This window comes from Ursus arctos, unplaced genomic scaffold (genome assembly GCF_023065955.2).
Source record: "Ursus arctos isolate Adak ecotype North America unplaced genomic scaffold, UrsArc2.0 scaffold_7, whole genome shotgun sequence".
In the NCBI taxonomy this organism is placed as follows: Eukaryota; Metazoa; Chordata; class Mammalia; order Carnivora; family Ursidae; genus Ursus; species Ursus arctos.
Window position 1 is genome coordinate 85152232 of NW_026623089.1, and position 27825 is coordinate 85180056.

A 27825-nucleotide genomic window follows, 5' to 3' on the forward strand; every position below is an offset into this window, starting at 1 on the left:
ATACCCAGTGCTCATTACAACACATACCCTCCCCAGTGTCCATCACCCATGTACTATTACCTTTTATTTATATCTATTTTTCAAAGCAAGCACATAAGCTAAACTATTTATTTTCATTCATTAATTAAATTTAGGTACAGAGAACTCATGAATTCATCTAAACAAAACATAAATTACAACTAGCGCTAAGACTAAGCAAGTTTTATTGCAGCAAATACTGCTATAAAATCTGCAGTTTAGTGTGAAACTGTGATTAATGCCCATGTTTGCCAGGTAATACCTAGGGAAGTTGTTTGGTGGGGTTGTTTGTTTTTATTGACATTGGATTTCTAGTACTTGTCTATGAGAAATTGAAAGATTTTTATATTTCTTTTATTTTTGCTTGTTTATATTCTTTTTACTTTTTCTGGTTTAGTCTCACAGACTGATTTGGTCTTACAGCCAGCAATCATGTGTGAATGTACGTCTGCATGATAGCAAAGGAGTGACTTTTCCTTCCTTTGAGTATTAACCTTAATGTGTCTTATTTTAGTTTTCGTTTTCCCTTGGGCAATGTTCTGAGTGCATACTTGACGTCTACAAATTCTCTTGCAAAACTACATGTGGCTCCTTTCAAATTGAGTCTTCCCCTCCCCACCCTCCCAAAGATAATTTCAAAAATTTGATCAGAAGTCATAAACTGGCAGCCTGTAAGCCAAATTCATTCAGCAGATGTATTTCTATTGCAATGACTGTTGTGAGTTGTATCGTTTTGTTTTTACCTCTGTAGTATTTTTTAATTGAATAACTTTTAAAAATCGGGAAATTTCATGTAACCTGGCTTTTGAAAATTGTGGGATTTGCCAACATGGAGTTCACTTTCTACAGGGAAGAAATCTTCTGGAGTCGAGTCCTTTTAGCCATGGCAAGTACACATCAGTTTACCATAGATTTCAACAATTATGATTTTTCTTATCTTGGCTCGTTTTATTCATGTATTACTTGCTTGGTCCAAGTAGCCATTTGAGAGTGTAATATGTGATTAATATGCATTCAAAGAGCATATATATTGGAGTACCATGCTTGTGCTTATGGCTACAGTTTGGCTTAGTTTCCACTAAATGACGTAGCTGCTTGACAAAAGCAGTGCTCTGAGAAAGCGTCCTTTATATGGTCATAGTTTACTAAAATTCAAAGTGTTTTACCTATATAAAAATAGCTGTTTATTAAATATAAAGGCAAAAATGGATAAAACATATATACATTTCCATTACAAGACAAAATGACGTTAAAGCAAAATGTGAGGGGCGCCTCACCCCGCAGTTGGTTAAGCATCTGACTGGCTCCGGGCACAATCTGAGTCCTGGGATCGAGCCCCCACATCAGGCTGCATGCTCGGTGGGGAGTCTGCTTCTCCCCCTCTCCCGTTGCCCCTCCTGCTCACTCTCTCTCTGTCTCTCAAATAGTCTTTTAAAAATAAAAGAAAGCAAGATGTGAAAATAAAAAGATATAAGTCTAGTTTTAACTTGCCCACTATGAGTGAAGTTTGTTTTTTCTTACTGGTTTATGAAGACAGATTTACTTTCAAGTACACCTTGGCTATATACAGCCCTGAGGCAAGTCTTGTCTCTCTCCCCTATGCAGTAGTTCTTCTGCTGTTAGCCAAGTGCCAGAACCCACCCACAGAGAGCACAGCAGTACCGGTTTTACCTCTGAATCTCAGAACTGAGACCAAGTCCTCACTGAATCTGTAGGGACTGAGCTGTGTCTCATTCTTCTCCTGTTGTCTGACTCAGAAGCTGCCCTTCAGGGTGGTAGCTGAGCCCACTATGGTTGGCATGTCATACCAAGTCCGCCATCTTCTTGCTGTCTCTCTCTCCAGCTTCTCTTTGTGCCTTATCCCAGTGCTCCGCTCTCTTTACCCTGAATGCTCACATGAAATCTAAACCCTTCCAACCCTACATCTTCCATTGTTACATTTCTAAGTAGCAAAGCATCAAAACACAGCTGTTTCTCGAGAAGTTTTTAATGATACTCTCTTGTATGCTTTAAACAGGATTAAACAGTGTTAAACAATTTTTTAAAATTCGGTGTAATTTTTTTTTAAAGCATTTCCTACTTCATCTTTCCCATAGTGCTAAGGGATGTAGGGACACAGCTGCAATCTTCATTTGCTCCAGCTCTACCTTTGTTGTTATTGTTGGGTTTCCCCAGATGCCTCCTCCTGTCTACAGTGGCTCTCCCTACTACTTTTCATAATGAGTTTGGTTTTAGTATTCTCTGTAGGTGTCACCGATGTCCTAAGTGGCCTTGAGAAGAACTCCATGAAAGGAGAGGATGTCTGAAGTGGAGGAGAAAGGGACGCCATTGAAGTTAATCACACGTGATGGCGATTCAACCTTCCTGTAATTAGTATTAGTTGCTAGAATGAAGCTGAGAGTAGAGAGGAAGACAAATAGTGATCCTTTCGTAAAATCACAATATAGGTAAAAATGCAACTTTATTTCTATCAGGACAAGGTGTACGTAGAAACATCACATAATCCCTGATACTTCGTGTAGCTGATGAAGTGAAATATGCCTGATTTCAAATCACCACTTCAGCACATGTTTTCAATGTGTTTTCATCTAGAACTTTTATTTCTTGAAATCGAGATGTCAGGGAGTGGCCAAGCAGGATGATTAGCTCAGATCATTTAAGGAGTAGACCTTGGGCAACCTTGTTAACATTTTGAAGATAATTTTTTTTAAAATATAGCTTTATAATAATGTGGATTGAAATAATAGAAGCACTTCATTTTAAAAATCGAACATATCTGTACTTTAATGATTTTTCTTCAGTATTGCAAATTAAATTTTTATTTGTAGAATTTAGTAAAAGCAGAGTGGGCATAGTACTTAAGCCTACAGTCTTATTCAAATTAAAATACCCAGATCTTTTAATTGATTATATCACTTAGAAAGGGTGTGATCTAATTAGTAACGTTGCTGTGCCTGGTTTTCTGATTTGAGAGATGGAAATGATAATAGTCATATATTAATACTAACTTAATGAAAAAAGAGGCCTTGCAGATGGGAAATACTCCTATCCATTTGACTAATGCCCTGATTTAGTTAATTCTAGGTCCTTCTTGCAATTAACAGATATTTACCAGCACGTAGGTGTTCTGGTGCCTGCTATGGAATGTGTACTGGGTAGACCTCCCATCTCTCCTCATGTGACTGCCTGGTAGGTGGCAGGGTAGAGGAGCCCCTTATTACTGGGCTGCAAAGAGGAGTTCATGGGGAATTTGGCGTTGACAAAGCAGTTACTAAGAATTTCTTATCTTCCAATCCCATGTCAGTTCCCACGGTTTATTGTCTCCGGTCAATATTATTTGCTGTGGATTAGGTACACGTGGCTTTTATTATTTTGCTAGTAATGTGGACATTTTCCTTCTTTACACATTGGCAAATGTACATCATGTTCTGTTTCCTGATGGCCTCAAATGTCTCCACTAATTCCTTAATGTAAAAGTCAGCAGTGGGAACAAGGCTGACCACAGTACTATGTCAGGAGGAATCCTAAAATTCCTAAGAAAGATGACATAAAGGTATTGTAGCTTATTCAAGAAGAGCATGGGGATTGGAATTGTATCCCAGTTTGAACACAGAAGCTTCCATTGGGTGACTAGCTGGGCTTCTTTAAACAAATCAATCAAACTTATCTATGACTGATTTTTCTTCTTAGAATAAAGCAAATCTGGACAGATTGAGAGTGATGTTGGATAGGCGAGGAAAGTTAATATATGAAAAGCACATAGCAAAACACCTGGCATACAGCACTCATCCAAGGAATGATAACAAACCTTATCATCATCAAAATCATCTTGGGGATAAAGATCAACATTACAATGACTTGCAATTTTATGCCTTTTAAGGCCTGGCTTTTCAGAGATCCTGTTACCCTGTTTCAAGTCTTTTATTTACAATATTAAAACAAGTGGTGTTTTGGGTTTTCTCTGTACGAACCAGCTTTAAAAAGTGGTAACGAGATTGGTAGATCATAGGATGTGAAAGGGTGAGCCATCATTCTAAATGGTGTATCCACATTTCATCAGAAGAAATTGAGATGTAATGTTTTTCCTGCTTTAATCAATATAAATATCAAAGTCAATATTTGCATTCTTGAAATAGAAGCAGACAAAGGACCCTAACACTTCCCTGGTAAGGTGGCCATTAAGTTCCAGTTAGCCTGAAATAGGCCCAGATTATGTTTGTTTTCCTGGTATCCTTATTATCGGTGTCCCTTTTACTCTTAAAAGTTCAGTTTGGAAAATAGTATATAACTTACATGGTTGCAACATAAAATGGTAGACTTGTTAGGCTGTGGCAAATTTATGTAGCAAACTGAGAAAGGCACTTGACTGTCCAAATGTGATTTTTGAAATTCTGCTACCTACCTGTCTGACATGAGGACCTCCATAGTTCTCCTGGATCTAGTTGAAAAACTTTGTTATTCTGAGAACCTCCAACATAGGAGGAAGAACTGTAAACCTAAAAGGTGATGTCGTGATTGAGATCTAGTGGTTTTAGTGATTGACTAGGATTTAATGCTTTGATGGAGATCAGATTCCCATATGAAATAGTTTTTTTGTAAACCACAGTAAAGTGCTCCATGCATATCCCACTTAAAACATATGAACTTGACTCAAAAAGAAATCAAGGTTATTTTATGAACTAATAATTGCTAAAATACTTCCCATTCTGATAGCCCTACTGCTGCATTTAATTGCCAAAGTACATGTTCTTGGGAACGCATGGACAGATTTTGATTTTTTTTAAAATAAAAGATAATTATCCCAAAGTCACACAGAAAAGCATCTCTTTTGTTTTAGACAGAGTCACAGTTTTAAAAAAATGAGTAGTTACATTCACATTCAATGTGTATTAACTTTTTAGAGACTCTTAATATGTTTGTATTTTCTTTCTCTTCCTTCCAGGCAAACTCTTACCTTCACTACCTATCCACCTGTCCTCTAGCTAGTATTTTTATTTATTACTTACAGCTCACTTACTTGATCCCAAAGAAAGATCAGATTTAATTGGGAAATTGAGCAGAAGAAATGCACTGGCTTAGAAGCAAGCAATGGATACTAGCCAACTTTAGGGAGTTAGGCGGCCTTTCGCTTACAAAAGTTGTGGCCAAGAGGCAGGTAAACTACTCCGTAGTCATTGTCTAAGGAAGTACTGCCTAATAGGGTTCTTCTGTACTTGCAATTAACCATCTTGCTGTGGATCGAAGGTAGAGTCACTTTATGTCAAAGCTACACTCTGCTATGGAATGTTAAAGTGAAGTTCCATCACACTTACAGTATTAAATCCTGCACAGGATATGTCTGGGAGTTGTAGGTGCCAATCACCCACCCACTCTACCCCACACTCCCACCCACAGGGCTGCTCTCCTGCTTTTCCCACCTGGGTTGAAAGACCTACCAAATCATACTCATGGATAAACAATGCCATATACAATTACTCCTCAAAACTTTCTATTTTTCTGAAATATTTGATTTTATTCCTTCTGTTGTTTAAAATCTTATCTCTGTATGTAATAATAAAAATAGAAGTAAAAGACAAGATTTTCCTTCATCTCCATTTATATGTCACTAACACTGGAAATTTGGTTCATTCAAAGCAATTCATTGTATAAAAAGGTATTTATTTGAAGTCTCTTATTTAGAGTCTTCCATATTGCTCCATGTGGGATAAATGTTCGAATTTTCCATTTTACTTTCCACGTTATAGGGACATCAATGAAATTGAAATCTTGGTTAAAAGTACATCATTTAAGTAAATTATAGGGACAAATGAACTTTTGGGTAGAATTACACATTTTAAATAAGTGAATACAATTTACAATCGGTATGGGCGGACTGTTTAGATAACTACATTGGAATTTTAAAATCTGATTATCCTATTCATGTACAAACCCAACTCCTCTCTTTTATGTTGAGAATTCTTGGTATGCTTTGACTTGCTCTGGAGATTCACATGAAGTCCTTGGACTTTAAATAATTACTTCACTTATACTAACTCACGTATACTAACTGCAAGTCTATGTTGTAGTCTCTCCTGAAGAGTTCTCTAAACCTTACAAAACGTTCTTTCTCTGATTTAACTACACAGAATTGCCTTACCGAGAAATGTGAGTATAGTTTTCTTTTTTAAAAAGGGAAAATCTTTTCTCACAAAAGAACAAAGCCATGAATCTATAGAATATCCCTTCAAAATATTACTGTTATCCAACAGTATACTTGTATACTTTTTGGACTAAATGTATATATCAATATAAAAAGAGCATATAGGTTTATGTGTAGATACTCCCATTTAAGTCACTCAAAAAGTACAGTTTCATGTCATGAAGAACAAAGGCGTTTTCAACATATATGATTAATTACGAGGCTTTGAGTCCACAGATAGAAATATCACCAGAAAACTGTAAAATCTCAGTAAAGATACAAAACCACAAATGCTTTTACACCATCTACTTCATGAGAAGTAGCTTCTAGTTTCAGCTAGAATAAACATAAGAAAAATATTTTGACAAATACAATTCTAATTCTGGTCAAAGGGATGTAAGCTACATCTCCTACATCTTAATTATAGTTGGATCCTTTAGGGTAACTACTAGATGACTTGGAGGCTGTCAGTTTCTACTGGAAATGAGAACAAAGTATCTTTGTTTGTGTCAAAGATGTGGTTTTATCATTTAGAACCAGAAATAGCTTTAGAAACAATTAGGCCTGTTTCCCAATGCCTGTGCATTTGAATATTAACCATGCAAAAAGCAAAATGTTGACTATCTCAAACTCCAAAATTTAAATAGGAGATATTTTTTTTCCAATAGGATAATTCATTCATCTGCATGATACATTTTATATAAAACATACCACTAGTTAACTTATCAAGGGAAAGCTCGACTCAAATGCTATGGTGTTGGATTGGAGAAAGCTTTTTTAAAATGACAAAAAGCTCAAAAATATATAAATAGCTGTGTTTAATTACATTAAAGTAAAACTGCATATAAACTTCTACAAACAAAAGATAAAACTGGAAAAAATTATAATTCCTTTAACAGTTAAGGAATTCATATTCTTAACATGTCCAGCATCCATGTGAATCAGTTGGGAAAAGACCAATGTCCAATGAAGGATTGGGAAGATGACATGCATGTGGGGAAAAATCTCATCCTCACTTATACAAATTGAAACTCAGCTATGTAACATACCTATCCTATTCCTATAGTTAAAAAAAAAAATTACACAATGTGTCAATGGGGTGTCAGGAAAGCATGCATTCTCATGCATTGCTGGTGGAAATATAGATTAATACAATACAACAGGCAGTTTGGCAATATTTCTCAAAATTGAAATGTATAATTCATTTTGCTTAATAATTCCCCTTCTAGGAATTTATCCAGTGACATACATGCTATCTAAATGACATCTGTGCAAGATTTATTTGGAAATAACTTAAATGTCCAACTGGTCAAATAAATTATAACACATTTCTATAGCCATTAAAATAAGGAAGATCCTGTGCTGATACGGAACGAAGAGTGTGTGCGTCCCCAGGTGTGTGTGTGTGCGTGCAAGCACACTTGTCCATGGAGCTAAGTGATGAAAGTTGAAACTAATTTGTAGGACAGAATCACTGTGTTAAAAATAAAGGGCAGGGAAGCAAAAAGAAATCATGCTTCAATATCTTCGCTTGGGAGATATAATTGTTTGGCTGGGATACTTCTGGCAGCAAGAGACAGAAGGGAGATAGACTTTAAAATCTTGTGCTGTGTATCTTGAAATTTGTGTTGTGTGCGTATGTGTGTGGGTGCGTGTGTGTGTTAACTTTGATAGTATTTTGATTTTTAAAAATATTTACTCAATGTTGTCTTTAGGAATTTGAATTATTCTTACTCTTCTAAATTTATTTTGTTGTGCACTAAAGAAAATCTGATGCATGCCCAACTAACAAATCTTATAAATCAAAGGGTGTCAAAATGTTCTTTATAGGCTCATAAAGCAGGGTTTTTTTCCCCTAAGACAATAACATGATGCCTAAAAAACTTAGCGAAACACAAGACATAGGGTATATGACCCTGCTCTTCAACTTATTACATATATACCCATGGGAGGTCACTTAAGTTCCATTTCCTCATTGTTAAATAGCCAAAACTTGCTCTAACATACAATACTGTAAAAGTCCAAAGACATAACATATGTAAAATTGTTTTGTAATCAAACAAGGAATACAAGTGTAAATTATAGGAAAAGTAAATTTTTTCAGAAGGAAACCAAAATAAAGCATGTATTTAGGATACATCATCAGCAAAATCGGTACATTTTCCTATTTCCTTACTTTTGCCTCTAGGCACAGATATCCTCATCCCAGCCTGTATCAGATGAAAGTTTAACTGTACCTGCTTCTCTTTCTGTACCTATCAAGAACTGTTAATAATTTAATTGTGCCTTTGTGTTTCCTTCAAATCTCTCCAGACTGCCTCCTTTTGTATTAAAAAAAGCATAGTATTAAGGAGGCCACGTATTGCATGGAGCACTGGGCGTTACACGCAAACAATGAATCATGGAACACTACATCAAAAACTAATGATGTATTGTATGGTGACTAACATATAATAAAAAAATTTAAAAAAAAAGAAATTAGGTGAGAGTAAGGAGATAAGGTATGTGTTTAACTAGAAACATCAGAGGTCTTTGCAAACATGCAAAAGTCTCCTGTTGAATTTCAGTTTTTAGCATTTAACTTCTTAATGTGTATTCTTAGAGAAGAAAACTAATGAGTGAGGAGGAGGAAGAAAAGGAACAGGAGGAAATGTGTGTTTATTAGCTCCCCTGAATCCCAGATTAGGGGTATTAATGTACAAGGGGTATCAATGTATAAAATTTAAAAATAAATAAAGCATAGTAGGTTAATTTCTATACCCAAGTGAAATACATATCTACATGTTAATGATTGCGAGGTTAAATCCCTTAATAAGACATTTTATGGCTCTTTTCTGTAACTATGTCAGATTTCCAGGGGAGCTGTTTCAGGACAGGTTGGCCTTAAAGAATAAAGGAAGATGTGTGAGTACCTTAGTGGGCTGAAGAGGAACTCGACTCTTATGTAAAAGTAGTTAAGTCTGGAAATTGAAGCAACTGTAGGCATTTCATTTTTCTTAGATACAGAATGTTCTAGATGAATGTCAAATTTCTGAACGAAAATGACCTCGCCTGATGAAAGATTGAAACAATATCACCATTTAAGTGCAACATGATTTTTAATGTCTTTCATGAAAATCTCATTTTACTGGAAATGGCACTAGAGCTGTGAGAAAGCTACATACAGTATTTAAAATAAAATATCTAAGTGATCTTGCAATGTATTAGGACAAGTTTTAACATAAATTACACTATTAAAAAAACCTTTAGAATGTATTATCAGGCCTTCACTACCCCACTACAACTTCTGCTATTTTCAAGCAATTTCTCAGAATAATAAAACTTTTTGAGAAGAAGCAAGTTCATCATTGAAATAACTACAATAGAACTTTCTTTGGGTAGACAGAACAAATAATAGACCTGAGAACCAATTAAATATGATTGTTCAGGCACATTAATATTGGGGAATACTTACAAGTTTTCAATTTTCCCTTTCCGTGATTGGTAGCATTTATCTATTGAGTGGAGTTTTGGTTTGGGCAGAATGATTCCTGGGGAGGAGACCGATAATAGTCAAACGCAGGAGGACTTATAGGGCATTGGGATCCATCCAAACCGGCTTCCAAGAATGGAAAAGCAGGAACACTGAGATAAATACTCCCCCCCCCCTTCAGGTACTGTTATGACGTAAGTTGGGTCCTAATTACGGCCACTGATTTCATTCAGTCTTACAGTGGAAACCTAACTACTTTTACAGTACCACATCAGAAAGTTTAGAGAGCAGATGTATTTAGTGCGACTTCATTTTAGCAATGGGGCGATAAAATTATTGTTTCCCTTGAAGGGAACTGGAAATTAGGAGAAGGGAGATTTAGTTATTATTTTTTTCATTGATAACATATGACGCTATATCAGAAATAGAGCCCGAACTGGAGGAAATCACTTGGTTGCTGTAATAGTAGCTGATCACTGCACTTTTGATTATCAGTTTCTGAATCACAGATAGCTTGCTTACTTTGTTACTGTTGTCTTACTTGGTGTCTCCAGTCAGTGTCTAATCAATCTCTGACAATCCATTTTCTAGGTGATCCTTAGAACCACCAGCCATCTCAGCTTTATGAGTATTTCCCTTGTAAACATGGTTTGAAAGGAAAGAGTTGGCTTGGTGTTCAACAGAAACAAAAGTGTTATGTTTATTTTTGTCATAGAGCAAGTTCTTGCTATTCACGAAAGGTATGTCTTGAATTCATAAATACCATTATTTTAGAGAGAGATGCTGAGTCAGTGGAATACTAGCATGACTGACCAACATAATGAGTCCCTCCCACAGACCAGCCTTGCGGTTCGCATATCCGTAGGGTACTTACATACATTACCTCAAGAAACCCCTATAACAATCCTATATTGTAAATATTATTATCAATGTATTTTGTATCATAGACCTCGGTGTTGACTGTGAGAAGTACAAAAAGCATTTTAAATCCTAAAATCAAAATATATATAATAGATTCAGTAATCCTTTTTTATTAACTCTAAAAACGTTGTTCATCTTCTGAGTCATGAACTGTTTGAGAATCTGATGAACTAACATCATCAGATGATCAAGTATCCAGTGCCCATTACCTATAAATTATAAAGATCAATAAATATTCCCAAAGCTTTAAGATTGATATTTACATACATTTCATGGTTTCTAAGGTGACCCTAAGTCTTTGTTCTTCCACTAAATATTGGTGACATAAATGGCAGCAAATCACCCATAGTTTGTATCTGGATTTTTGAAATTATCACTCCCTATCTGTTTCTGCCCCATTTTTTTCTAAATGCACTATCCTCCTACAGACAGCCATGCAGAGCACTCAGTGTCTGCCTATTTGAAGATGTAACACACTTTTCTCTGGTGTACATGCTGGCAAATGGAATCTTGCATCACAAAGTATGTGCATATTTAATTTCCCTAATTAATTTTCCTTCCAAACGGGTTGTATACCAATTTGCATTTTCATCCCCAGTTTAGGAATGCCCATTTCTTTATACTCTCACTTACACTTAAAATTATCCAACAATAAATAATATTTAGTTGATTTTTAAAAAAAATCCCATTGCTGTTTTATGGTACAATCCTGATTATTAATGGGACTGCACATGTTTTCATAAGGATTTTTTCATAATTTTGTGTCCCATTGTATAGGTTTTTCTGTGAATTTGCTATTTGTATCTTTATCCATTTAACCTTATTTACTGTTTTGTCATTTCCTTATTAATTTGCTTGTCTTTAATTTCCTTTACGGTATCTTTTGTCATGCAGAAGACTGTAAAGAATGTTGAAAAGGCAGTTAACTTGTAGCATGAGCATACAAGTTAAGCATAATTCTTGATAGAAATACAACATGAGAAATCCAAGAGCCTGTCAAAACATTTCTTTATCTTCAATATTGGTGATAGTCAAAGGTTTCAGAAGATAACTCCTAAAAGAATACATGCATATATTCCTCCTTCTAAGTTCTAATCTTTACAACTATCTTAGGTATAACATCAATCCTATGTGAATGAGAATAAAAAATAAATGTGGCTTGAAGAATGTTGAGTAATCTCTCATTTTAAAAATCTTACCTTCTGTCTTTCATCAAGTCTCTGATTCTAACATGTTCCACTAAATTGTCATTATTACATTATTTTCAATTTCAATAATCCTGACTGTGGTTGAATGGATTTTGATTGAAACACCAATTTCAAGGATCAGTGTTAAGGGGGATTTAAGTCTGGGGATGAGTATAATAGGAGGACAGAACGTACATGAGAGCCTGTGGTCACAGTTGGTAACCATAAGAAAGTCCAAGGCAATGCAGAGAGTGACTTTGGTGTGTCTATGATGGTGTCTAAGGCATAAGCAAGGATATTGTCAGCAGTGGGAAGTTTGGATTAGAGGGTGGCAATGAACTTCATGTAAATTGACAAGTGGGCCGGATGAGAAGTGATGAGAGCTTGAACTCATATCGAAAGAGTAGATCGAGGGAGGAGACAATAGTTTTAGTACACACTTAATAGAGGAATCCTCCTTCTACTTCCCCAGTGAGCCTGGCAGGGAAATGGGTCTTGGATAAGATAAAAAGTCCGAACAGGTCAGGTGGAGGAAGTTTCCTCCAGGGTTCTTTGTAACTGGGATAGGGTAACTTTTAGAGATATGTTCCTGGCTCAGCAGTAGACTCCTTTCTTAGTCTCACTTTGTGTGTTGGGTGTGTGTGTAGGGGAGGCAGCATGATTTGAAAGTGTCTGATTGAAGAAGGGGAAGAAACAATGCTCTAGAATCCAGAAGTACTAACTCGGGTGTTGAGAAATAACGGCCAGTGATCAAGCAGTTAGGCAGATGTTTTCCTATCTTCTTATTTGTTTAGACTGAGGGTCACGCTCACTGCTCATTGACTAAATCCTTCTCACGGAAATTTTTTGTTTGGTCTGCACAAGACTTAACTATTTTAAGTCAACATATAAGAAATTGTACATGAGGATTCCTGGCTTCTGTGTAAGAACTGGAAGCTCTCCTCTCCTCTTTCTCTTCTCTCCCTTTCCACTCTCTCCTGTCCTCTCTTTCCCCTCCCCTCCCCTTCTCATCTCTTCTCATCTCATCTGCCTGATTTCAGTAAGCAGTTTGGAGACTTCAGGATAAGATAAGGCTCAGCGTTAATCTTTGGGACATAGAGGAGTGTGTGTGTGTGTGTGTGTGTGTGTGTGTGTGTGTGTAAATATATATGCATGTACATCTGATTCAACCGTTACCAATAAATAAAAGATAAAGGTCTGTAACTTACCCTTATACTCAAAGAGAAGCCTTTCATGCCTTAGATGCTTCTGTGAAATTAGCAGTGTCAAACCCATCGCCTCACGGCTAATATTATTTGGAGGTACACGAAGGACCAGAGATAACCACAAAATGACCCACTAGGAGCCTGCACCACAACTGCCACCAGAGGGTCCTTCTAGACTGATAATGCAGACCTAATGTTACATCCTAAAGACAAGAGGGATTTGTGTCAGGGAAGGTCTAGCCTCGCTAGTAAGGAGGAGATTGTGCTAATGGTGGCTGGAGATTCTAAGGCAGAAGTTAGAAGTAAGCACTCTCAAAGGCAGGGGACTTGAGGATAGGAATTTTCAGGATTTACTGAAAGACTCTCTGGAAGGTGTTAACTCTTCACGTGTGTTACGCTTGAACTTTGGCAAAAGTTCTGTACTGTGTACAGTTCTGTGTGTTTTAATAAATTAGTTTTGGTATTTTTATGTGCTTATTGTACAGGCATGGCAGCATTGTTGGCACACATATTTTAGTTAAGCCCCCTCAAAGATGTTTTCGTCCTTGTTTGTATTCCGTGGTGTGCTATGGATGTGCTATAATTTAAGTAACCCATGTTTTCTCGCCTTTTCTTAAACAGTGTGGGAAAGGAGAACAAAAACATCTTTTGTTGGTACTATGCCACTCCCGGAAAATGGACATTTCTGTAAGACAGCCTACTGTAAAAGGACATGCTTCTTATAGTGTGTGTGACAGTGATCCAGTGGCTCACGCTATTCGAGCCCCTTCCTGGTTACTCTCAGAGCTACCTTATCTATGGCACAGAGATTGGAAAATGCTGCATCTGTGTATAACTTTCTTTTCCTAACATGACCCTTTCAAAAATTGTTATATCCTTGATAGTCTGCAAGGTTGTGTTGTGAGAGACAAAATACCCAGCTAGGAAAAGACATGTGTTCCACTCTGACAGCCATATCTGTTTTTGTGTTACGTTGACTTACCTTCCTGGTGGAGAGTCCATTCTCATCTGATTCTCTGAGTACATTCTGTTATCCGTATTGATAGAACTACATAACTGGACCAACGTGGAAGCAAAGGAGAAAAGTGTTCTGGAACCACCCTGAGGTTCCAGGCTGTGAAGATGTGCACATTCGATGTGCCACTCCAGCTTTTCTCCTGAGTGGAGCAGATTTCAGGATTCACCCAGTTGTTTAGGCCATGAGCCAGGCAAGATCATGGCATCGCACAAGGGGAGCACTGATCTTAGTTACACATTGGACATGTTCCTACACTTTCTCCACATAGAATATTTTGGGACTGCTCTGGGCAAAGTTTAAGACATGAGAGTTGTTATTATAATTGTTCTTATTGTTGTTGTTGTTGTTATTTATTTATTTATTTATTTATTTATTTATTTATTTTATTCCTCTTCCCATTTCTGTGTTTATTTATGTCCTGGTATCACCTTTTTCATTCTCCCCTGACTTCTATGTTTCATTGTTTCCTGTTGGCTACTAAAATTTACCAGGCCTCTCTTCTCTGAAAAATATCCCAGTGCTCCAAATTCATTTCTGCTTTCCACCAAAAATTACCTCTTTTTTTTTTTTTTTTTTTTTGATCAATCACAGCAAAGAGGGAGACTTTCTGGAAGTTGGAATGGCTACCGTACCTTGCTTAAGCTTCCTGGAAATACTTGAGCTTAACCACATAAGCGAATGTCATTTTGGGTGAAATCTCAGGCAGAATGACAGAGCAAGGGGTGTTAGCCACTGGGGCGAGATATTTGCCAGCCTCGGGGAAGCCTTCCCACACTCTTTACTGGACCCCAGCTGAAGATCTGTTTCTGGCTCGGCCGACTCCTACTTCCATCAGTGTCTTGACCTAGCAGTGAAGAGAGAAAACCAATACTGCTGTTACACGTTACAAACTGAGCGAACTAATATGTTTTCAAGGGCACATTTTCCAATTTCCAAATTATGCTGGCACTTCATTTATCACTCTTAGTTCTCACTGAGTTCTTAGCATTCTGCTTTCAATTGGTGTCTTGACAAGAGAGTAGGAATTAAAGCACAACACTGTAAACATTGTCTCTGACAGCAACTCAGGGAAACATTCGGTAGCAGGAGGGTAAAAAATCTGTATCTTCTGATTATTTGCACATTTAGACTATACACGTTATTCAAGTTTTCACTTTGGATAAGTAATTGAGAATTATTTACATTTGATCCTTTTAATATTAAATATAATCTTTTGTGGCCTAAATGTCTCAAGATGTGTATGAAGTGTTAAAGCAATGATATAATAAGTTGAAATGATTTGTATATTCAAAAAAGCTAGAATTACTAGTGAAAATTACAGTGTAATTAGAAAAATGTGTTATCAATGTGTGAGGCCAAATTTTATCAACAGACCTAGAAAATAGTTCTAATAACAATGTAAATGAATTGTAGTGAAAACATTGACCTTGTCTGAAAAATAGGGAGCATGTGTGAAGCATATGTGTATGAGAAATGTGTAAGAAATATTAAGGAAGTTATTTTGACTACAAAACTTGAAAATATCTAACATTATGGATTCCTATATTTTTGTAGCATTTTCAGAGGAATAGATATAGTATTCATGTAAAATTGGTTCTTTCCGTAATCTTAAAAGCCTGCCAGTTAGTAAATACTACTTTTCCTATTAAGTTTGAATGAATTTTGTTACCCCTATCTTTCTAACTCCTTCAGAAATGTCACTCCCTACAGTGAATCATTACCGAACCCCTTGCACATGTTTTCCAAAACCACTTTCAAAACTACCATCTCCTTTTTATACATTTACACAAGAGATACATAGTAGGGTATGTTTTGTCATTTTACAGATAAGGACATTGATGCCCAAAGAGGTTATGTGTCTTGCCTGAAACCCGGAAATTGGTATCTGAACCTCATTTTCTCTTTTCTAATTGACTAAAATGTCTGTGTTCTATTGCTTTCTAGAATAACAGTCTCATCATATACATATAGTGTTACAGCGATGAGATCATAAGTTTACATATATCTGTGTATGTATATAAATGTGTATGTGTGTGTATCTACATATACGGCCTTCGTCGTGATGCTGAGACATACCACTGAAGGAGAGCGGTATCACATTTCAGTTTCGGAAGATTATAAATCCATAATATGATTCAAATGATGGTGTTTTATGAGTAGGCACTAGTTAAAATAGTTTAGATTTGTATGCAATCACGTCTCTCTCCTTTTGCATTTTTCATGCATGCCTCTTAGATCTATATTTCCCTCAGACAATTCACTTTTCAGATAACATGTCTGTTTCCACAATACACACTTTACATTTTCTTAGCCTCCGTTTACCTCTCTTTTCATGTTATCATTTCTTCAAATCAGTAAGATCAAATATCTAAGCCTTTGTTTTCATGTGTCTTTCAGCACAAAAATGTAAATGTGTTCACAGGTATGGAATACTATGGGACTTTTCAGATAGTGTTTAGTCACATTTGGATGATTGAAGATAAATGTTTTAATAAAACAATCTGGGAACTTGAGATGATGTGTAGAGAATCTGTGCTTAAGAGATAAATACAGGGGCACCTGGGTGGCTCAGTCGTTGAGCGCCTGCCTTCAGCTCAGGGCATGATCCTGGGGTCCTGGCGTCCTCCTCCGCTGGGAGTCTGCTTCTTCCTCTCCTACTCCCCCTGCTTGTGTTCCCTCTCTCCCTGGCTGTCTCTCTCTCTGTCAAATAAATAAAAATAAAAAACCTTTAAAAAAATAAATACAATATTGTTACAAATAATACAAGGAGATCTATAAATAAATGGCTCCTCAGACTAACAGAATATTTTAAAAGTAACATCTGTAAAGTCTATTACAAAACAATAGTCATAACAGAATAAGTTGAGAAGTAAGTTTATTTTATGTTTTTTTTTTTTCTTTCTTTTCCATCACTACCACAGGGTAAGACAGTATCATTTCTTATCTGAACTGGTCTAATTCCATTATTCCCTCTAAAACATTTGTTATACTTGAGCCAGGATGATCTTTCCAAACTGAAATGTGATTATATCACTCTCCTTCAGTGATCTATCTCAACATCAAGATGAAGACCAAACTCCATTTTAAGTCTGATTTAATATGACTTTAAACCTCTGTTGTAACATATTCCTACTGTCCATGTAGACATGTCTTCTCCTGACTGGCACACTCTCTCTATTCTAGGACCTCATGCCTAATTAGGTCTTATTTGAATATCGCTTGTTAACAACTTTCCTGAATGGGTGTAAGGTGTGCCAGTGGTATCCTGAATAAATCCCTATACTGATAGTTTATCTCACAAATTAGAATTACTTAGGTATTTTTGTTCCCACTTGGCTCTAGGCTCCTTGTTATTACACAGTGAAATTTGTTCATCAGTATATCTTATGATCTAAGAAATATAGGTTTAATAAACATGCCATTGATTAATGTTTATAGTTACATTTTATCTCACAATATTATGAACTGTGAATATCTTGGCAAATACAGTTGTTATTCAGCATTGTAAATATTGCATGTAGTGAGTGAACATGGTCACTTCTGTCTAGTTAAATTTGTATGTATTTATACATATTAAGTTGTAGACGCATGCGGACTCTTGACTTTAAATCTATGCTATAGACTTTACATTTTTAGAGTTATTTTAGTTTTGATTATGACATAGAAGATACTAAAAACCAAAGGAAATATTACACGAATTAATGAAACAATACAGTGTAATAATATGAGGCAACATATTTTAAAATAGGCATTTATGACTTAATAATAGCATTCCCGATCAGCTTTCTGTCAGAGTTAAAGTGGAACTGGTATAATAATAGGCCTACTTTATAGAAAATCATTGATAAAGAATTTTCGTGGTTGATGATAAACTTGAGCTGGCTTCCTACAAAACAAATTATTCAGCTATACAGTGACTTTCCCAAAGAGCACATTTGCATGATCTTCAAGTTCACTGCTGGAGAGACTCTAAATAATAATCAGGCCATAAAGCCAGAGAAAGGCATTTTAGATTGCCATATAATTTGCACTGAGAACTTTTGAGAATTCCAATGGAGGCTGAACATTAGTAATCCTTCTTGGATAATAATGGAAATAATTAGGAAGGCTTCAAACAGCCTGTCTCTGTAAAAGTTTAGTGTCCTAAATGTGAGAGAGCAAGAACATTGAAAGTTGTTTAATGGCTTTTTGAACAGATCTAATCAGGCATGTTTTACCCTCTGACACAAATTGGGTCTTGGCTGATGAAAATTGAAGCTACTGTTGCAAGGAACATTCAGATTCTTGCATACTTTTTACCTGGTTGAACAAACCGTAGAGGAAAGTAATGATATACCTGCCTTAAATCACTTGGCCTTTCAAATTTGATATGCATTTAGAAGCAAACTGGAAAGCTTTTCAAAGTGAGCAAAAAGAAAATATTTCAAATGTCCCTACATATTACTTTTATAACTCTTTCATTAGCCACTTACATAGTCAAGGCAGAATCTTGATTATACTAGAAAAATTAAGATAATTAAATAGAAGTGAACCTAAAATCTGTTTCTGAGATCTACTTTTATATCTTCCATTGAATTATTGTGTATCTTTGGGATACTTTCAACTAAACATGTTTACAGAATTTCCATGTTATTCTACTCCAAGATAGTATTTATCATCATTCAGAAGAACAAAGTCAACTTGAGTTAATGTAGGGAAGTCACCTATTCCAAAATTTGCTTATTTTTTTTCATACTATTGACAACTTTAGAAGTGTGCTCTTGGTTTGTGAAAAAGACAGAAATAATATCAATATTAACTCATACTTGACATAACTCATACCCAATCCAGAAATCTTACAGAGAGCATGAAATAACCTGGAAAGGGACCATTTCTGAGCATTGTGGTTGTTCTGGAACTTAAATAGTATTTTGAAAAGTGTTGCTAACATTAATTAATGCTTCATTTTACACATTTAGGAGTTCAGATCTATGAGAAGGACAAATTTTAAAGTCTTAAGAGAGCTACCCATTTCAACTAATCTATGCTAGATATTTGACTACTATACTTCAAGCTGTCTAATAAATTTGGATGATATGTTGTATGTTCAAATTTATTACGAACATTAAAAAGTTGTGGACACCACTCACACAAACTAACTCAAAATGTATCAAAGACTTAAATGTAAGATCTGAAACCATTAAACTGCTAGAAGAAAACAGGAAAAAAAGCTCCTGGACATGGATCTTGGCAATGATTTTTTTTGGATATGGTAGCAAAAGCATAAGCAACAAAATAAAAAATAAGGAAGTGGGACTACATCAAATTAAAAAGCTTCCACACTGGGGTGCCTGGGTGGCTCAGTTGGTTAAGCGGCCAGCTCTTAGTTTCAGCTTGGGTCATGATCTCAGGGTCTTGGGATCTGCTCCATGCTCAGTGGGGAGTCTGCTTGAGGACTCTCCTTCTCCCTCCACCCCCTCCCACACTCGGGGTCATGCTCTCTCTTTCTCTAAAATAAATATTTAAAAATAAATAAATAGAAATGAAAAGTTTCCATACAGCAAAAGAAATGATCAACAAAATGAAAAGGCGGTCTGCAGAATGAGGGAAAATATTTACAAATTATATCCAAAGTATATAAAGAACTCATACAATTCAATAATAACAAAAATCCTCCAATTAAAAAAGGGCCAAAGACCTACATAGACTTTTTTTTCCAAAGAAGACATTCAGATGGCCATAGACACATGCAAAGGTGCTCAACATCACTCCTCATGAGGGAAAAGCAAATCAAACCCACAGTGAACTATCTTCTCCTCATACTTGTTAGAATGGCCATCATCAGAAAGATGAGTAACAAAGGCTGGTGAAGATGTGGAAAGAAGGCAGCCTCTGTGCACTGTTGGTGGGAATGTAAACTGGTGCAGGTGCTGGAACACAGTATGGATGTCCTCAGAACTAGAACTACCATGTGATCCAGAAATCCCAGTTGTCGGTATACATCTGAAGGAAATGACATCACTGTAGAAGCGATATCTGCCTCGTGTTCATTGCAGCATTATTTGTAACAGCCAAGACATGGAAATAATGGAAGTGTCCATCAGAGGTGAATGGATGAGCAAAATCTGGAAAATGTACACACACACACACACGGAATATTCAGCCATAAAGAAGAAAATCCTGCCATTTGTGGCAACATAGGTGAATATTGAGAGCATTATGCCAAGTGAAATAAGTCAGAGAAAGACAAATACTATATGATGTCATTTACTCGTGGAATCTAAAACAACAACAACAAAAAAAACAACAACAAAAACAAAAACAAAACAGAGAAAGATCAGATTTGCTGTTACCAGAGGTGGGGATGGGGGGGGGGTTGGAATGAGGAGAATTGGAGGAAGTTAACGAAAAGAAACAAACTTCCAGCTATAAGATAAATAAATACTAGGAATGTAACATATACAACATGATGACTATAGCTAATACTGCTGTACGGTATATTTGAAAGCTGCTAAAAGACTAGATTCTAAAAGACCCCATCACAAGGATAAAAACATTTTTTCTTTTCTTTGTGTATCTATGTGAGCTGATGTTAACTAAGCTTTATGTGCTAATCATTTTGTAATATATGTGGGTCAAGTCATTATGTAATTTATACGGTTCTTTATGCCAATTATCTTGATAAAACTAAAAAAAAATCAAATTTGTGGAAATGACTTTCTATGTGCTCTAAAAACTAAGATATTTTTGTAGAATCACCTCAGTAATTTTCAGCAAGACACTTACTGGAAATATTCAGGTTGAGAGTTATCTTTATGCTTTTTCTGATAAATAATAGTTTGTCTTTGAGCACATCTTTCTTTTCTTCCTTCTGAAAATTATAGGCAGAAAGATGAATAATTGATTTTTAATAGACTCTGTGTGCATGTACATGTGTGTAAATTTTAGTAACATCTGGTTTTAGTTTCTAGGAAAAAGCTAATACTGGTGAAATCAGTAAGTGATACAGTGGTGTTCCTATCTGACATGGGATGTCAAAGGAAAGCTTATTGGATTAAGCAACTCTTCATGGAAATGCACACATCATTGTAAATCTACTTAGGGAAAAGATAGTGAAAGTAGAAATTCTTATCATTTTTTCCCATAAAAACCAGTTCTCAATTTACACTTGCCATGTTGCTAATGGGTCTTGGGAAATCTTAAAATTGAAATGAAATATTTACTTCATTTTTCTATTTGTTGTTATTTTAACAAATTCCAAGTTTTATGTGGTGCTTTATCTTCCTCTTAAATGTGACTTCTTCATGGCCTCTCTGTTAAATTTCATTGTTTAAGATTGCCTTTTAGCCCAATTTTAAGAGTTGTTGTTATTTTGTAAGCTATCCTTTGCCTTTCTGATGCTACTAAGTATCTTCGGAATATCAGAAAAATGTTGTCCTTCTTTAGCTTTTGAGTTATACTCACTTGAACAAAAAGCCATACAAAAGAATTTCAGAAGCATAGAAATACACCTTAAATTATTATGCTGTTTTCAAGTTATAAACTTCCTTAACAGATTTAAAATTTCACCATCGGGATGACTCTTTTGAGCAAGTAAGAGGTTTTATAGCCAGAATGCTATTACTCAAGTATTATCGATAATATATATAGGAACATCTTTATAAACTCTCAACCAAGATAGCCTAGTCCAACTGTGGGCAAGTCTAAGAACTAGAAAGCTTTTTGATATTTTGAACCTACTCTTAAATTTTTCATTTTCTTTCAGAACTCTGTCATTCTCTTCACTCTTCTTTCTGTATTCTAGTGTGTTTGATCTTGACTACTGTCCAATTTCCTTATTCCTCTGTCACTATCTTGAAACTTTGTTCAGTACACACTGACATCATTTTTCACTCATCAGTATTCTTCCTTCTGAAATTTGTCCTTCTCCCATCAATATCCAAACAGAACTCTCTAGAACCAAACCTAAACTTAACATCTTATATAAAAATTAACTCAAAATGGATCATAGATCTAAATGAGACATTTAAAAAAACGCTATAAAACTTCTAGAAGAAAACACAGGAAAAATTTTTCCTTTGCTTAGGTTAGACAAGGAGCTCTTAGACATGACACCAAAGGTACAATCCATAAAAGAAATAAAATAATATAGACCATCAAACTTAAAAACTTTTGCTCTGTTGTGTGATCCCTATTAAGAGGATCAAGGTCTATTTAGAGTATCAAGTTTGTCATTGACACATATTATCAAATCACATTCTGAGAAACAATTTTTATCCAGAATATATAAAGAATTCTCTAATCTCAGCAATTAAAAAAAAAATCAGAAAATAGGCAAATCATTTTAACAGATATTTCTCCCAAAAGGGTATAGAGATGGCAAATACACACGAGAGAAAAGATGTTCACCATCATTAGTCATTAGGGAAGTGCAAAGTAAAGCTACAGTAAGATACCATTGCATACCTATTAAAACGGCAAAAAAATTAAAAAATACAGTATCAAGTGTTGACAAGGATAGAGGGCAACTGGATTTCTCAAACATTGTTGATGAAAACATAAAATGTCATAGCCATTCTGGAAAGCAGCTCAGCTGTTTCTTAAAGTTAACAGCCACGATACAGCCCAGCCCTCCTGGGTTTCTATCCTAGCGAACTAAAGTATGTTCACAGTCACTTTATAGTAGCCAAAAGCTGGAAAGCACCCAAAATTCAACTGGTGAATAAAGTGTGATACAACAAATACAAAGAAACAAACTAATGATACAAAAAATGATTTAGAAGGATGTCAAGGATTTATGCTGAGTGCAAAAGCCAATCTGAAAAAAATTGGATATGATATGATTCTGTTTCTATAACATTCTTGAAATGGCAAAATCATAGTGATAAGTAGTCAGTTGCTGCCGGAGGTTAGGGTTGGGGAGGAGGACAGAACTGTTAATGGGTAACATAAGGGAGTGTCTTTGTGCCGAAGGAACCGTTCTGTACCCTAATGGTAATATGTACCATGTGGTGATGCTTCAACAAATTTACACTTGGTATAAAATTTCAAAGAACTATACACATAAAAGAGAGCAAAAGAAGAGTGCATTTAAAATCTATATAAAGTATATTTGCAAGTTAAGGGTATTGTGCCAATGTTGGGGCACCCGGGTGGCTCAGTTGGTTAAGTGTCTCGCTCTTGATTTAGGCTGAGGTCGTGATCTCAGCGTCATAAGATCAAGCCCCGCACTGGGCTCCACTCTGGGGGGTGGAGCCTGCTTGAGATTCTCTCTCTCTCCCTCTCTCTCTCTGCCCCTCCCCCAACTCGTGCATGCGCACTCTCTCTGAAAAGAAAAATTAAAAAAAAAAAAAAGTATTGTACCAATGTGAGATTCCTGCTTTTGACCATGTACTGTGGTTATGGAAGATAATCATTGGGTGAAGCTGCTTTAAAATATACCAGAATGATCATTACTATTTTGAAACTTCAGGAAGGCAACATATTTCAAAATAAAAAGTTGCAATTAAAAGAAAGAAGAGGGAATTGGGTATTTAGGGACAATTAGAAGTCTGTCACACTCAATAAAAAGACTTAAGGTCTTGAACAGGATTACAGTTTTTAAATTTCATTATTTTCCTAACACTATCATAGCTTAAGCAAAACCGCATTTAATAACATATGAATCTAGAAGAGAACCAGGTGATTTAAAATTAAATTTCTAGCTAAACATCTTAGGATGTTAAACCATAGTTATATTCTTAAATTTCATTCTTAAAATTATTAATGTCAATTAAAACCAATATATTAAATTACTTTTAGTTTATGACAAAAGTAACACTTCTTAAGAAAAATCGGTTAAAAACTTCAGTATGCTTTTATTAATTGAATAATAAAGTTTCAGGGAGATCACTTAGGTTCTAATTTATCATATTAGTCCTTATCAACAAAGATTTTCAAAGAAAGAAAAAAATCTATATTTAATTAATTTATATTTAACTTCAATTAAATTCCTCCATATAACCTTCTGTGAAGTTAAATCTTTTTTTTTTTTTTATTTCCAGACAATTGGATGAATTTGGGCATTAAATCCTGACCTTTGGTCCTTAGATATACTTCACATGCTTCAAGTATGATTGATTGCTTGAGTCCAATTATTTCTCCAGTGCCTGTGGGATTCTTAAAAACCCCTAACATTTGCAGGAAATGACCTTTATCGTACCCCATCATGCAACAGCTGTCAGAGATGTTTCTGCTGCCCATTCTCTGTCATACAGAGATAGGGTTTTTTCAGTAAGACCTCTGTTGTTGGGCCAGTAAAACTGCAGAGCTTCATTTTCTAAGACTCTTTTGACATTGAGGAAGATACCAGGTGACAATAACAAAGATAAATGTTAGTGATTACCACATGAGACTTATATATGGTCCATGTCCTGCAGCAATGGAGATAATTGGAAGCTATGGAAATACTACAAATCCTAAACTTTTGCCATGTTAAGAATAAGTATTTGGGTTGAAACCAGGAAAAAATTTAGTTGTCAATTACTTGGCATTAGGCTGAAAATTCCCCTTGCTCATAAACTCTTATGAATGCAATTAAGTGCCCCAGGAAGCTGGCACCTTGTCTGGGGGCTTGGTTGGAATTAAGTTGATAATCAGAATCATCAGAGGAGTCCTAAGAGAAAAGGGATTGACTGAACTGTTGTGGTTATTTTTCCCTAGAATGTGAAATCTGCTTTTAGATCAAACTATTCAGTTTCAACTCAAGGTAGGAAATAATACCCTAGGTGATTATGTGCTGTGCCATTTTTTAAAATATTGATTCTTTCTTTAATACCACTGGTTTTTCTCAAGCACTTGGTGTTTCCTGGCCAGTTGGTCACATTTACTACCAGGTGATTAAAATCTACAGTATATGCAACTAGTAGAGGTTTCCTTGGCTACTGTAGAGGTTGGCTTCCTCACAGGACTTTCCCAGAATGAGGACCATGGTAGCCGCTCTCTGTAAATGAGCAGGGGTAATCATAGTGGTCTCACCTATAAGGTGACTGGCTGAAGAGCAGACAGGGTATTGGGAGTCCATGTAGTTCCCAATTTAAATAATGAATTTCCCTCTAAGGTTAAAAGGCTTTAGTGTATTTCCTCTTTAAAGAAAGTTGCTCTTCACATTTTCCTTTTTTCCTCCTCCTTGGTGAAAAAGCAGAGGGGGGGAGCAGAGGAAACTGCAAAGAATAAGATAGGACAATAAGAATGTGCAAAGGTTAAAAGAAGAAAAAGTTAAATTATAACAATCTTAGTGTTGTCTCTGTGCAGCTCTTATGCTTTGCATGGTTTTATTTATGTTTGCATTGTTGGTCTGCATTTGTATTCACTCTTAGTTTTGGCTTATAGCTTTTCTGTTACACTCACAGGGTCTTGTGGTTGGCAAACCACCCACACTTAACGTACTCCCAAACACACATGGTGCACATGTGAATCTGCACATGTACTCAGAGGAAGAGAGAGAAAGGGGAGACAAGTGATGAAAACAAAAGCAAAAACAAAAAGCAGTGAAACAGAAAAAAGCATTTAGCTAAGTAGAAGTAAAGAAGAAAAATGAAGCCTATATGGAAGAAAGAGATAGAGATTATTCTATGGAGGATTTGTGGCTCTGATTCATCTTCCAAAGATTGAAGAAAAGGATTTGAACTCAGATTTCTGCCACTGAAGCCTATACTCTAATAGCTGTCGTATTCTAGCATTACATTTAATATTTTTATTTATTTAGTAATTTTTACGCATGAAGTCCTGTTAAGTTCTATAAGAAGGAAAAATGCAATGAAGACCCATCCCCGCCTTCCAAAAACTTAACTTGCTATTCCCTGAAGACCTAACTAAATAGAAAAATTTTAAGGATATTTAATTACCATTTACCAACATATATTGAGTGCCTTTTGTGCATTACACACTGTGCAAGGCAATAGAAATACAAATAATAATGATAAATAGGTAGCAGAATATAATCTTTGTCCTCAAATAATGTACAATATGGCTAGAGAATAGATTAGATTATAGAATGAGGGATGAGAACTCAGAAGAGTGAACCTAACCCAGTTGGGGTGGGACCTGGGGAGAATGGGGTATGGCTTTCTTTTAGAAGAGTTGATCCCAGCAAGGTTCATAGGATGATAACAGCATTGCAGAGAGAAAGGGTGGAAATTACAAAAACGTAGAGAAAATACAGTACAGCAGAGGCACTGAAAGGTGTTTAATGTTGCTCAGGGTAGTTCCAAAAATGATTTGAGAAAAGCATGTTGGAAATGAAGTCAAGGGCCAATCTTAGACTCCCTTGCAAGACTTGCAAGGATTTAAGACTTAACCTCTACCTAATTAGAGAGCCTTTGAAGGCATTTAAAAAGTTAAAATGTCCATGCTACCCAGAGCAATCTACACTTTCAATGCTATCCCGATCAAAATACCGAGGACATTTTTCAAAGAACTGGAACAAATAGTCCTTAAATTTGTATGGAACCAGAAAAGGCCCCGAATCTCCAAGGAACTGTTGAAAAGGAAAAACAAAGCTGGGGGCATCACAATGCCGGATTTCGAGCTGTACTACAAAGCTGTGATCACAAAGACAGCATGGTACTGGCACAAAAACAGACACATAGACCAATGGAACGGAATAGAGAGCCCAGAAATGGACCCTCAGCTCTTTGGGCAACTAATATTTGATAAAGCAGGAAAAAACATCCGGTGGGAAAAAGACAGTCTCTTCAATAAATGGTGCTGGGAAAATTGGACAGCTACATGCAAAAGAAGGAAACTTGACCACTCTCTCACACCATACACAAAAATAAACTCCAAATGGATGAAAGACCTCGATGTGAGACAGGAATCCATCAAAATTCTAGAGGAGAACATAGGCAGCAACCTCTACGACATCGGCCAAAAGAACCTTTTTCATGATACATCCCCAAAGGCAAGAGAAACAAAAGATACAATGAACTTATGGGACTTCATCAAGATTAGAAGTTTCTGCACATCCAAGGAAACAGTCAGAAGAACTAAGAGGCAGCCCACGGAATGGGAGAATATATTTGCAAATGACACTACAGATAAAGGACTGGTATCCAAGATCTACAAAGAACTTCTCAAACTCAATACACAAGAAACAAATAAACAAATCAAAAAATGGGCAGAAGATATGAACAGACACTTTTCCAATGAAGACATACAAATGGCTAACAGACACATGAAAAAATGTTCAAAATCATTAGCCATCAAGGAAATTCAAATCAAAACCACACTGAGATACCACCTTATGCCAGTGAGAATGGCAAAAATAGACAAGGCAAGAAACAGCAATTGTTGGAGAGGATGTGGAGAAAGGGGATCCCTCCTACATTGTTGGTGGGAATGCAAGTTGGTACAGCCACTCTGGAAAACAGTGTGGAGGTCCCTTAAAAAGTTAAAAATTGAGCTACCCTATGATCCAGCCATTGCACTACTGGGTATTTACCCCAAAGATACAGACGTAGTGAAGAGAAGGGCCATATGCACCCCAATGTTCATAGCAGCAATGTCCACAATAGCTAAATCGTGGAAGGAGCCGAGATGCCCTTCAACAGATGACTGGATTAAGAAGTTGTGGTCCATATATACAATGGAATATTACTCAGCTATCAGAAAGAACGAGTTCTCAACATTTGCTACAACATGGATGGCACTGGAGGAGATAATGCTAAGTGAAATAAGTCAAGCAGAGAAAGACAACTATCATATGATTTCTCTCATCTATGGAACATAAGATCTAGAATGATCAGTAGGGGAAGAAAGGGATAAAGAAAGGGGGGGTAATCAGAAGGGGGAATGAAACATGAGGGACT